Source organism: Nanorana parkeri, unplaced genomic scaffold (assembly GCF_000935625.1).
Source record: "Nanorana parkeri isolate BGI_ZX_2015 unplaced genomic scaffold, ASM93562v1 scaffold639, whole genome shotgun sequence".
In the NCBI taxonomy this organism is placed as follows: domain Eukaryota; kingdom Metazoa; phylum Chordata; class Amphibia; order Anura; family Dicroglossidae; genus Nanorana; species Nanorana parkeri.
In genome coordinates this window covers 923,240-937,513 of record NW_017306907.1, presented here as the reverse complement: position 1 = coordinate 937,513, position 14,274 = coordinate 923,240, and positions in this window count along the sequence as shown.

Here is a 14,274-nt window from a genome sequence, read left to right as displayed (position 1 = left end):
GTCTTCTAACTTTTCTCTGACTTTCCTGATGTCCATATTTGTACTTGTCCAGACTTAGAATATATTAAAATCAGCGGGCTATTATTTTTTTTAACAGGTAAAATCAGCGGGCTATTATAACAGCTCAGAATGAGGTTAGCAATGGCATATTTTTGTCACTACAGGATTCCTTTAAATACATTTTTAAAGCATTAATTTACCTCTGTAGTTATCCTTTAGGTGACCCCATCCCTCCCAGCACTCGCCCAAAGTCTTGCCCGCACTCTTACAAGATGCATGCTTTCCAATAGTCATGGAGCCACCTCTGCAAACTGATTGGTGCATCTTCAGTGCAATTCCTAAGAAAATCCCATTTATTCCTATGGAGAGGATGTCTATTATGTGTCCCAACAATAGATGGCCTCTTTAGAGAAATGAATTCAATGTTTTCCATTCATGAGCAGAAAAAGCGAGGGGCTGGCTAAAGTCAGTACAGTTCCCCATAGAAAGCGGAGTAGAACTTTAGGCTTGTTCTTGGGGGGATACCTTATAAAATAACTTTAAAAAATGAGATTAACCTTTAAGTATAGCAGTAGACATCCACAGTGATTATAGCAATTCTCTTGCTGTTTCTTTAAAGATATCCCAGTTTACATACATGAGAGCCTGGGAGCCAGCCATTTTTTTCAATTACTGGATTGATCTATTAGTGTGTGTGGAATGAGCATAGTGCCCTACCACTGCTGCAGCTTATAAATGATTCCTCTGCAAGGCAATGGGAAGGCAATGGGACCCTGGGGAAACGACTTATCAGTCACTGTTATGTTTCTTGAAATTGACTTCAGTTACATGACTGACAACTTATTCCCCAAGTAGTTTGTTCAGCCATTTTCTATGTTAGATTTCATGATTCACACAATGGTTTTTATACTGGGCATATAAATTCTGCTGCACAAGTGAAGTGGTGTTTGTTGCATCACTTACTGCTGTAATTAGAAAGCATCTTGGTTATAACCAATATGGGTCAATGGAGTTTATTTTTACTGAACTCAAACTGACATCAATTATTGCTCACCCCATACCAATCTAAAGCAGTTTTGCAACAATATGATCAAAGACGGACATAAAAAGATGATGATTATTATTCAATTTGGTAAGGTGGGAACACCTGGGTGACACCTACATTTCAATACAGATTAAAGGAATGGTGGTCCACTTAGAAGAAGGCTTCAGGTGTCGCCCTTGATTTCACCAAAAGGCCTTACATAATTTTCACTGCATGCAATGCTACAGAAGTGACAGGGACTGTGAGCATACTACAGAACATAGTAAGAGATTGTGGAAATACTACAGAACATAATAACAGAATAAGAACAAGCTACAGGGGATGGCAGAGACTGTAGACATGCAACATGAGTTAGACTAAGACATCAGACATGCTACAGCAGATTGTCAGAGACTACAAGCATGCTACATGAGATGGTCAGAGACTGTGAGCATGGAACAGGAGATTGTCAGAGAATGTTGGCATTAGAGACAGCGGTCATGCAACAGGGGATGGTCAGAAACTGTGGGCAAGCAACTGGAGATGGTTAGATATTGCAGGCTTGCTAAAAAATAAAATAATTAGTATAAACATGGTCCTATCACCTTTCAGATCAAAAAGAAGAATGATAAAAGAGAAAAAAGGGATTTGGTTACAAATCAGGGACAGTCCCTTCAACTGAGGGACAGTCCCTTGAAATGTGGGACAGTCTGGAAGTATGGATTTGTACCATTTTAGACACTGCTGCAGATTACAACCAAAACAAAACTAGCAAATTTGCACAAGCAGATATTATATAAATTTAGTGGGATTTTTATGCTGACTGGGGTAATTTTTTTTCTGCAGGGAATAACTATTACACATCTGGTCAATTGATACAGGGTGTATTACATGTAAGCCATTGTGGTTAAAGACTCTTGGATGACCTTAGTGTTGCGTGAGTGGGACTGGATTTTTGGCTTTGCTTAGATTCCCACCCTATGGAAAGCACATGCATTTTATTGTTCTCTTTATATGTTAGACCAAAAGCTGCATTGGGTTTAAATGTTAGTTAGCATTACTGCTCCTAGTAGCCAGTATCTAATTAATACACTTATTAGACCCTTATTGTGCATATTGTGTTCTCTTAAAGCAAACCTATTTTTAAAAATGGAGCGCACATTTATTTTAATATTAATCCTGTATGTTAAACGTTAACAAAACAGTGGTTAGCCTTACCTCAGTAGCAGAAATTGTTGTCTTAATAGACAAATCTACTTGAATTGGGTTTTTTAGGTGTCAACACATATGAATTTAAAATAACTCATGTGTATGCACCTTAAAAACCTCAGCTCAAGTAAATTTGTCTCTAATGTTATATTGGGGGCATAATGCAACAAAACTGAGTACATATGAGAAATGTATTGTCTGTCGGGTGACTTAGATACATGTCAGAGGGATCTTAAGCTACCCATATATGACTCAAATTTTGGCTGATTGCTGCTGAATCAGCGGAATTTTGAGTCATGGGTGGCCCTATCAGCACCATCCGGCTAAAGAAAAGTCGACTATGCCAGGTGGAAAATTCTCAGCTGAACAGTGACTGGATCCCTATGGCTGTCTGAATAACCTATGGCACTGGAGATTCCTCCATTCAAGCTTTTTAGAAAGGTTTGGAAAATCAAGTGAAGGGGGAAGCGATACATATATGGCTAGTTTAAGAGAACTACCATCAGAGATGTCTCCTGACAACACACCTCCAAGACCCTCTGGATCAGGTAAGAACTTGTGGCCGCTGCCAACAGTGTTGGCCAAGTGATGACTAGTATAGAGCTGATTCAGGATTAGAGTGAAAAATTCAAGATCTCATTCTCATTCAATTATAAGCCAAATGCACGGCAGTTCACTCGCTGCTGTCCGCCCCCATTCTCAAAGGGGCCGAACAGCAGGGAGTGAATAGCCAAATGTCGTCAAGTGGCATTCGGCTCTGTTATTCTGCTCGCTACCTCTGAGGTAGTGAGCAGAATAAAAAAAATTTAAACAAAAACAGCATGAGGCCCCCCTCCCGATCCATAGCAGACCCTTTAGGTCTGGTAGGAAAGTCAGAGCAGGCCCTTTCGGCCTGGTAAGAATTTTTAAGGAAGAACTCCACCCTCAAAAAATAGTGGAAAAAAACATGGGGTACTCCCCTAAAATTCCCAACCAGACCCTTAATCCGAGCACAGGCCTGGCAAGGCAAGAAAAGGGGGGGGGCAAACGAGCACCCCCAAAGGGCCTGGTATGACTTTTGGGGGAGATCCCTGTACTTTTTTTTGCTTATATTTGCAGGGAGAACGGTCTGCTTCGGCAGACGGTTTTCCCCGCTTCGGCTGTTACTTCTGCTCAGACGAGCAGAAGCATATGCAATCGGCTCAGCTGAGCTGTTCGGCTGCTGTGTGGGCTATTGCGAATAGCCTGTAGAGCAGCCCTTTGGGTTAAGCTCCCAAAGTGAGCCAAAGGATTAGCCGAAGCTACGGCTATATCCTTTGGCTCCTTTGTGAATAACCCTCTTTGTTATTTAAAGTAATGACAAATGCATCGCCCAATCATTAGGCCCATAACTGAAGTGTAAAAATTACTCTAGACCATGAGGGGTATACAGGTGTCCTGGTTATGATCTAGGTCAGGGGTCAGCAACCTGCGGCTCCGGAGCCGCATGTGGCTCTTTCATCCCTCTGCTGCGGCTCCCTGTCCAGGGGCGGAACTGCGGGGCCTGAGGCTGTGCCCAGTGAGGTCCGGTCCTGGGCCACCCCCTAGAGGAATATGCGGCAGTGCAAGGTCGAGGGGCCCCGCACTGCCGACGGGCTTCTCAGCAAGGGGGCGGGTCCTGTGACTCACCTCCTCTCCCGGCTGCGTCCCTAGTAACAGGCAGCGGGAGAAGTGTGTGTACGGCCTGTACCCATGTGAGGGGTCTGGGCAGCCTGGGGGGCCTCTTACATGAGTATCAGCTGTACCAGGGGTGGCATGGCAGAGGTGACAGGGGAGGGGGTGGAGGAGGCCAGGCCCCAGCAGCAGCAGGTAAGAGGAGTTGGGAGGAGGTACAGGAAAAGTGACCCCGGCGACCAGTCCACCTGAGGCCCTGCAGAGCCCACCATAGAGAGTCTCAGATGGGCTGTGCAGGATCTATGGTGTGCTCTGCAAGGTCACTCTCAGGTGGGCTCTGCGGGGTCTCAGGTAAGCCCTGAGTCCAGTGGTGCGTTACTAAACCCAGAGTCTAGTGCGTTACTAAGCCCAGAGTCCAGTGTGTTACTATGCCGAGAGTCCAGTGCGTTACTAAGCCCACATATACCTATACATGCTATACATAGCATAAAGGTAAAAAACGATATATGCAGTGGTATCTTCAGTTTAGATGACAAAAGGGTTTTGTGGCTCCCGGTGTTTTCTTTTCTGTGGGAAATGGGACCAAATGGCTCTTTGAGTGTTTAAGGTTGCTGACCCCTGATCTAGGTGAATGTTTTGCAGTGCCAGGCTTAAGCAATTAAGTGAAAGAGCGTTTAAAGTGCAATTGATGCCAAAAAATTGTTGCTAGTTTTGAATACAGTGGCGAGGGCCTGGTACACCTGTCAGGTTTTATTGCTCTCTGTGTCCCCGTTGGGGAGAGTCACCCTCTCTATTTATCCTGGTGACCATTATCACTGAAATTGAAAGAAAATCCCAAATTTTGGGCTGTCATCAGAACAGAAAAAGATGGGAAATCTTCCAATGAGGACTCTAGCTCTGGTGACCCTGCTGACCACCAAGTTTTTCTCACATTTCCTGCTGTTGCAATCAAACAGGAAGTGAAGGCAAAATTTCCCCAATGGAACATGCAGTGGATGGCAAAAAAAGCACACACAGTACCCTCCCTTATTATATCCCAAACCAAAAAAAAAAAGTGTTGGCTTCAGTTCTACTTTAATTTGAACAAAGACCTGTGTGCGGGTACTATGTGTACTATGTTTTTGCATGCTTAAAGGTATAGACCACTTTTGAGGCTGTTGCCTCAGACGTCATCTCTTTGGGTCACGCGGGGAGAAGGGGGTGGTGGCAGGGCAGAGCAGCATGTTTGTTGTATAGTGGCCGCTCTACTGCACAATGCCACCCTCTTACTGGCCACAGTGTCCCAGGTTGCTAAGAGCTGGGCAGGGAGATGTGTAAGGGCCATACACAACTTCAGGCATCAAAAAGTCTAGGACCACTGCTGGATGCAGGATGCAACCATCTTTCATATTACACCCTGAATATGGGTGTAACATGAAACATGTTCAGAAAGGAAAACTTAGCCTTCAAAGTACTTCTGAGTTGCCAAAGAAGGTTTCATCTTTGCAGCAGGCTGTGGATAAGGTGTGCACTCCCTATTGATAACAACATCAGGAATTAAGAGGAAATCTTCCCTAAATTAGGGTTATTCCCGTCTTAAACAGCTGTAACCAGAGAATTTGACCCCATTAAAAGAATTTCACTCATCTCTTACTCTCATGAAAACTCTAAAGTGTAAGATTTCCCCTCACTCCTGAGTGATAATGGTCACCAGGACCATAAGAGGGGTGGACCTCCTCACCGGGGCACAGACTGCAATATACATTTGGCAGAGGATCTAACCACTTCCCGTTCTATCCAAAACTACAAAATAAAAATAGTTTTGCCATTTCATATATTTTAAATGTGTGCAGCAAAGGTCAGCTGGATTATAGATAATACTTTTCAAACTTTTCCACTGCACACAAATGTTTTATATAGAAGGGCCGTGTCTTATTCCCAGTCTGGCACCAGTTAAGAACAATCCAATCCACTACTCTCCCCATTTTAATCCACCAGTGATGATTTACTGCCAGCTCAGTATTACAGAATATTTAATAAATTACAGTAGAAGATAAAATGACAATAAAGTGTGTCAGACAGTTGTGGAAGCAATCAGGCATTTTGCAGCCAAGTATATAATGAATTCAGGAAAAAGATGAGATGCTAAAATAAAAAAGGATTGTAACAGATGTCTTTTATGTGTAACAATAGAAAAAAAAATCCTACCATGATTAAAGACCCTTGCTGGCTCCGGAGCCGGGCAGAATATTCTTAATGACTATTTAGCGGCACGTAGGACAAAACTGAAACGTTCATATTTAGAACACAGACACTTTGTTCAAATATAGGTAGGCAATATCATTATTTTTAATTGGGCATTTAGAATGTAAATTTGAGTTCATTATATTAATTTATGTTTTAATGAGTCAGTGCAATGTAAACAGAAATTTGTTAATGGCAGAAAATGTATTTTAATCTACTTTTTAATTGAAGAAAAAGTTTACTGCACGATGAGCTGCGGCACAAGTTAGCCAGTTGAGTGATAAAAAGCCAAATTGGTTAAAGGAACTCTTCACCCCAAAGTAATCATTAGGTTTTGGCTGGAACGTGATAAGGTATTGGTAATACTGCCAGTTAAATTGCAAATCCAGGCAGCAAAAATCATGAATGAACTGCAGATGCAACAAGTGTTCTGAATTCAGAACTTCTATTTTGGAAATGCCATCTTCCTGAAAAGTCCTGAATTTCTTAGTATGGGGAGAGTAGAAATCCACTCCCCATCCCCCCATGTGACAGTACTGGGTGGTTGGGGGACCTATTGCCAGGCCTGAGCGATCTAATAAAAGTATTCACATAAAAATAATAGTAGAGCACAGTAGCCCTAGGAGAGGAGCGACACAGAACCTAAAGGTAGGAATCTGGGACCTTATGGTGCCCACTCTTCTGAAGCAGCTCAGTTTGTCATTTTAAAGTGACCCTGTCACTACAGGAAGTATGAGCCAGTGGAAGGGGCCATAGTGTGCATGGTAGAACAAGCACTTATTCAACATACCTGGAATAGTCGGATACCGGCAGTGGCCAGAGATCAGCAATACTGGGGAGTTTCAACACAAAAGCTGCTAAAAAGGTAAATATATAGCATCTTCTTTTACAGGTTGTGGTTATCTTACTGTAAACCCTTTAGTGACAGGGTCACTTTAAAGAGAACTTTTGGTATGTTCATGCAGAGCAGAGAGACGGGTTCACTTTAAAAGCTGCCAAACAGCATCACACATTCACCTTACACAGGGCTAACTCTGTTTGCTCCGGGCAATGAAATAGAGCAAAGGTGAAATTAAAGAAAGGTTGTTACAGGCAGCTCGTGGGACCAGCGTAAAAGTGTAACTGTGGATAGGCTATGGATTGGAAAGTCAACATTTTCATATTCTTAACACATGGTATATGAGCTTTAAAACAAACCCCCACTCACCTTTGAAGCTGCAAGCAATGTGGAGAGATTCATCCTTAAAGTCATCAAAGTCGTTCTTGCAGCAATTCAGCTTCCCTCCCCCCTAGCAGTAACCCAGCAGCCTTTCAGTCCTTTAACCTTTTATGTAAACACACAGCAGAGCTCTGGGAGGGGTAAAGGAGTGAGCTGAGCTGCTGAGAGAATTACTTTAGTGGCTTCGGAGCTACTAGTAAACATTTTGTGAAAAAAGAGCACACAGTATCTGTAGCTACAGAGGTCAGTGAGGATTTGTTTTAAACCTTGTTACTGCCACTAACCCAACTACTGAGAAAGAATGTGTATATATGAAATTATTTGTCCTCCATTTTGGTTTTATTCATTTGCCTCTGCTTGTAGTACAAACAACCTTTTGTAAGCTCTGCAATTAGTTAGTTGACCTGTAAGCACATAGCAGCCTCAAGCTAGAACTATCTGGCCTTTTTTGAAGGTTATTTTGTAGATACGGTCTAGGTGAATGTGCAGTCAGTATTATGTTAATCGACGGAACATATTTAAACTACGAGCTCAATCATTAAACCGAGAATCGATTTTAAGCTGAGACATGTATCAGTTTGAATTCCTCACGTGATCATACTAAACAAAAGGGCAATATCTTATACAACAAATAACTTGCTGCAGACACTGCTATGTCAGTAGAAATTCTGTATGCAACTTCTAACAGCGTGGGAGACGGGAGGCTACACTTGGTTGGTGGATCCAGAAATCAGGTGAGTATTAGAAGAAATTTTTTGGTACAGTTCTAGTGGATGTTTATATAATATGGGGGGGGGGCGAAAAAAAATGTTCTGCCCCGGGCGCCCATAACTCTGGTTACGCCACTGCAATAGCAGTCATGCGTTCGTTCAACAACAAGCTACTGGCTACAATGTAGAAGCAATCTGGCAGCTATACAGCTACCTGAGCAATTCTACAGTGTTGTGTTTTTGTTTAGCCCCCCCATCACCCAGGCCCCCGTTGCACCTGCTTGTCCCGGGAGCCTGGGACCAAAAACAAAACATATCAGTATGGTGAGCAGGGAGAAATTAAGGAACATCTGAAACCAGAAAGCGCTCGGCTCTCAGTGCTTCTGGGTTTAGAACTGCGAAATCCCACATAGTTCCGGGGGGGGGGGGCATCAGGGGTCCCATAGATCCTTAATGGGTCCATTAAAAGTACCAGATACTTAAACATGCTATCACATAGGGGGATTATCCTCCCCCTTGTTACAGCAATAAAGTTGAGTAAAAATCCTGCACAGTGGAACAAAAATGGGGGCCAACCACGCCTTGCACACATACATATGCACACATACATATGCACACATATGGCGCACGCATGGGCACAAATTACATTAAGGCAATTGGGTATCACTGCACACACTGGAATGAAAGGAATAATTCTAGGGCAGTTTGGGGTAAATGGTTACACTAACTTCCATGTTTAAATTCTATTCCTTTCAGGAAATATAGAATGTTTTCTTGTATAAATTTGTTTAATTGCATTTTCATGTAAATTGCATTTTAGCCTATGTCCAAAAATGAAAAAAAATATATAAATTGGCTCCAGCAGCCAAAAGGGGATTTACTGCTTGTTAAAGTGCATGTAAACCCTAACACTTTGTTTGCTCCCTTTTGGTCTGTTACATAAATAATTTAAAGTGTTTTGGTTTATCAATTTTATAAGTGCAAACAAATACCTGTTAATCTTGTCATAAATTCAGAGCTCTACTCTTCCATCTGCCTGTGTTACCTAAAGAGACTATTCAACCCTTTCAACCCTTCCTGGTATTATCTTGGACTACAAATTAACTGGTGCCTATGCTGTGGATTAGAAGACACTGGGTTTCAATATTTTAGCAAAAGGTGATGGACAGCGCCGATACCACTCAGTCCACAAAAATGTTTTCAACCCACAACAGGAAATTCAGACCTGAGTGCATTTCTGTCAGATCAGGGGGTATTTTTCTGTACTAATGGTGTCTTCAAAAGGAGAAATCATGGGCAAATGTGCATGTATAGCACAGATTTACTGCGTATATGTGTTTTTATGTTGCCTTGGCAAGTAACTGATTGTCCATAGCCTGGCCACCGACATATTGAAGAGTGCATGTAAACCTCTAATCTATTTTTTGGGTGTTTTTGACATAGCTCACAAATAGCCTTTTTGTGAATTTGTTGAAAAGTTGTTTTAACTGGGGATCCTGCCAGAAACCTCACTCCCTATTGCAGGCTGACAACACTAAGCTACTGCCTAGTAGTTGACTGCAGTATGGTCAGCCAAACAAGTTCATACCTTTATAGCATACATCTCAAACTCAAGGCCCGCGGGCCAGAACGGGCCCGCAACAGAATTATCTCTGGCCCGACTGATGATAATTAATTATCATTAGATCTGGCCCTGGCCGCCGGCAGCTCTCTCACACTGCCCGCGGCGATATTCATGGGACTGAGGAGCCGGAGAACTGCCACCGGCCAGAGGACTGCATTACCCAGCAGGCAGCAGCACAGCGTGACAAGGGAGGTGTGGCCGTGAGTTGACTGAGAGGGGTCCCGATGTCCAGTCCAGATGGCGTGAGGTGCTCCTTGGCGGGAATCAGGATCCAACACAGACGACAGAGAGCCGGGAGAGCTGCAGCCTGCAGGTACTGTGCTGTGACACTGTGGGGTGATTTACTAACCTAAACACACGCACGCACCAGGTGCGTGTGATTTTCACACAGCAAAACATATTTATCAACCAAAAAGTCTCTAAAAGCATATTTCCACTAATGCCATATATGGAAAAATCATGCACATGATGCATATATAATGCTGCTTCACAGTTTAGACAAAAATGGTTAGCTCATGCATTTACATTCCTGCATTCATCAACGCAAGCAACATAACATAGAGCTAATTTACACAACATCACCTTGCAATTCATGCAGGGCTTTGCACAACAAACCTGCTGGGTTTGTACACACTACAAAGGTGTTTAGATTCCACTCATAGATCATGCTGGGAGGGAACACACTACAGAGGTGTATACATGTTCGTGGGGTGTTTATAAGGTTAGTAAATCAACCCCTGTCAGTCAGTATATCTCTCCCCTTCTTCTCCATTACTTCTTCTGTACTGTAGAAGTCATGGAGAAGAGGGGGAGTGATATACTAAAAGTAGTATCTGTGACACCTGTGTACCCCCTGCCTTCACACTAGTATGTAATCTAATAGTTTGATCTCTATTATTTAAATTATAGTAAAAATTATGTGGGGTTTTGGCTTTTATTATTTAAATATTTAGGCTATTTCTTAAAGGGAAAGTAAATAAAAAAGTTTAAGAAAATTTTTTATTGTAATTATATATCATGCTTTTTAATAATTAAAAGTACAGGCTTTGTTATTATAGTGTGTGATATACTGTATATGCCGCTGTATTATACTGTGTGATATACTGTAAAGACCACGGTATTATACTGTGTGAACCAGCCCGGCCCTCGACTTGGAGCATTTTTTAAATTTTGTCCCACTGTGTATTTGAGTTTGACACCTCTGCCTTATAGGCAGCCCAACTGAAGGAGTGCTCAAGGCTGACAACGCTGCTGCTAATTGCGAGGCAGTGGCTCAGAGTTCTCAGCCTGCAACAGGAAGTGCTGTTACTGGCAGGATCTCCAGGTGAGAAACTTTGCAACAGATGAATTGTGTCAGGTTACAATAGTTGCTCATATAGAGAAAAGGAGGGGAAGGGGAACGGTGTTAAATGGGGAGTGCCACACCCCTGGTTTAAATTGCAAGAGAGGGTATATTGGAGACTGGGGTTTTGTAGGCACTCGAGACGATGATTTATATAAAAAAGTATAACTTTTATTAGATACATAATTAAAAAGAAGAAATTGTAATGTCACTGGGCTCCCTACCTGGTTCTAACCTTACTGCGCTCCACATTCTCTGGTACTTAGGCACTCTCGCCCACTGTAGACTGCCGCTGGCTGTCCATGCTTCTGGGCTGTGAGCTGTGGGAGGAGCCAGACATTGTCAAAGTCAGTGTTCTATAATTTTTCTCAACCCTATACATTTTCTCGACTGTGTCACTTCCAGTGGGGCTGAGCCATCTGAATCAGATGTTTTCATGACCCCCTTTCTTCATAACATGCGCACCTGGAAGAGACGCGGTAGAGAAATGTATGGGTTGAGGAAAGTTAGAACACACTGGTAGTGTATACCTCATCAGTGCTGTGCGCGTGCATGACTGCTGCGACCCTGGTACTTCTGCCACTAACTCCAAGCTGTAGAGGGACTACAAATATCAGCACATTATACAGCAATGCAGATTAATACCACTAGCTACAGAGGGATATAAATCTCAGAAATACATTGTACAGCAATGAAGAATACCAACAGCGATAGAGGACTACAAATCCCAGCAATACATTATAAAGCAATGCAGAATGGCATCAGCTATAGAGGACTACAAATCCCAGCAATACATTATAAAGCAATGCAGAATGGCATCAGCTATAGAGGACTACAAATCCCAGCAATACATAATACAGCAAGGAGGTTTGTATGGGCTCTCAGGAGGTCAGTGTGAGCTCTCAGGTGAGTTGTGCAGGCTCTCACCAGGGGTCCAGAGAGTTTCACAGGTGCGTGCAGGTGCAACAGAGGCGGCTCCCTAATTAGGCTCTCAGGTGGCCAATGCGGACTGTCATGTGGCCAGTGGGGCTATCTGCTGGTCAGTGGTGGCTCCCTGATAATTAGTGGGGGCTCTGTGGTGCAAGGAGGTTTGTATGGGCTCTCAGGAGGTCAGTGTGAGCTCTCAGGTGAGTTGTGCAGGCTCTCACCAGGGGTCCAGAGACATGCCTGATTAGAGGGCCGCGTCTGCCTGATCCAGCCCCGATTGCATACCGAGGCGATCCGGGCTGGCTTGATCAGGCACGAGCTGCTTAATTTGGCGGGAGCAAACTGTCAGCTGCGGCCATAGCAGAGCCCCATTAACAACCAGGGAGCCCCCACTGGCCACCATATCAAAGTTTGGGTCTACGTTGGAATGTATGGCCAGTCACACATTTTAACGTAATCCTGCCCAGTTTTACAGCGGTGGAATGCGTGATCCCCCATTATGTCAAGCATTCCAACACTTTGTCTGCTGTTCCAGGCCAGATCGGCTCCTGTGCATGTGGAGGAGAATCGATCTGCATTACCTAATCTGCCTGAAACGCCTGATTGGTCCTCAAATGTCAATTCTATACGACTTTGTGAGTGCGATCTCACATTCCACTGCATTCACAAAGTCAGACAGTAGGGAATTTTGAGTGACATTTGAGGACCAATCAGATGTTCCAGGCAGATGGGGTAATGTAGATGGGTTCTCCTGCACATGCGATCTGCGATGCCGATCTGTCCTGGAACAGCTGACAAAGTGTTGCAATGCTTGACCTAATGGGCGGTCACACATTCCACCGCCGAAAAACTAGGTGCAATTATGTTAAAATGTGTGACCACGTGACCGGTCACACATTTCAACGTAATTGTACGCTGCATGACAGACTCACAGCTACGGCCACAGTGCGGGCTCAGCAACTCCACAGTCAGGACTCAGCAGCAGGGGGGAGGGGGCGGGGCGGACAATACAGCTACATCTAGATCTCTACATGTGTTGGTCTGCAGCAATGGTGATGCCATTTTTCCACCTTATAATCAGCCACCACTCAGGGTTCTGGTGTAGATTCAAGGTGTTCCTTTTAGGTTGCTTCTCCTTTTACATTATGAGTTCTTCTATTTAATTATGTATCTAATAAAAGTTATACTTTTTATATAAATCATCGTCTCGAGTGCCTAAAAAACCCCAGTCTCCAATATACCCTCTCTTTCTTTATTTTACAAACATAAAGCCAAAATGGAGAAGCCATGTGTGAAAAAATATGTACTGCTTTATTAGGAATTACTAGCCAGGTGCTACTGATCAAATGCCCTTGATTATTTGATCATCAGCAAGTGTAAGCACTTCTATAAAAGCCAAAGTTTTAGCAGTATGTTGGTCTGGATTTAAGTGTGTGTTAACACAATGCCAAGAAGGCAAAACATAATCAGTGCTAAGAGAAGCAATTGTTGTGGCCCATCAATCTGGGAAAGGTTATAATGCCATTTCCACTAATTCCTGCTGCAGTGCTCATTTGCTAACAAGAAGCATGTATGTATGATAGGAGGAGAGAGCAGAGTGAAAGAGAGATGAGCTCATCGGTCTGCTTCTTCTTCTTTCATTCTTTAGTCACAGGTGAGGGAGGGATAAGACCTGTAAATGTTACTTAAAGAGGAACTTTACTCATATCTTTAAAATAACAAGAAACACACCTTTAGAAATGTTTAGTAATGACAATCTACAAACGCATACTTCTAGATAATTGCCAGCTTTGTATTCTTTGCATATCTTATTTCTCTTTTCTTCCTCAGTCTTCTGAGAGTGGCCATGGTCTAAGGACAGATTACTAGATCTCCCTTTACTTCCTGGATTACTGACACATGTGACTAGACATGTGACTAGGACATGTGACCATGCACATCATCTCAGGGGAGGAAAATGCCTTTCCCTGAGATCTCATAAGATTACAGATGAGATTTCCCTGCAATGCTCTGCTGATGTAACCTTCCCAGGATGCAACACCTGGGCACATTACATCATTTGTGCCAGAAGTAAATAGATTAACTCTATTTGTAAGTAAATGAAAAATATGTTTGTTTAACAAATGAATGTAAAATGATTTAAAATCAGTATGCAGAGCTGCATGCTCATGTGATTTTTAGTGAAAGGGGGTAAAGGTCCACATTAACAGCAGCAGAGAAAAAAAAGCAGGTCTCCTCATCTTCCAGATTAAGCTGTAATGTATGACAGAGTTGTGTAAGTCTCAGGACCAGGTGGACGGAAATAAGAAATCCTTTGGCAATAGAAAAAATCCTTATATGTATTTTATCTGCGTATTTCGCTTA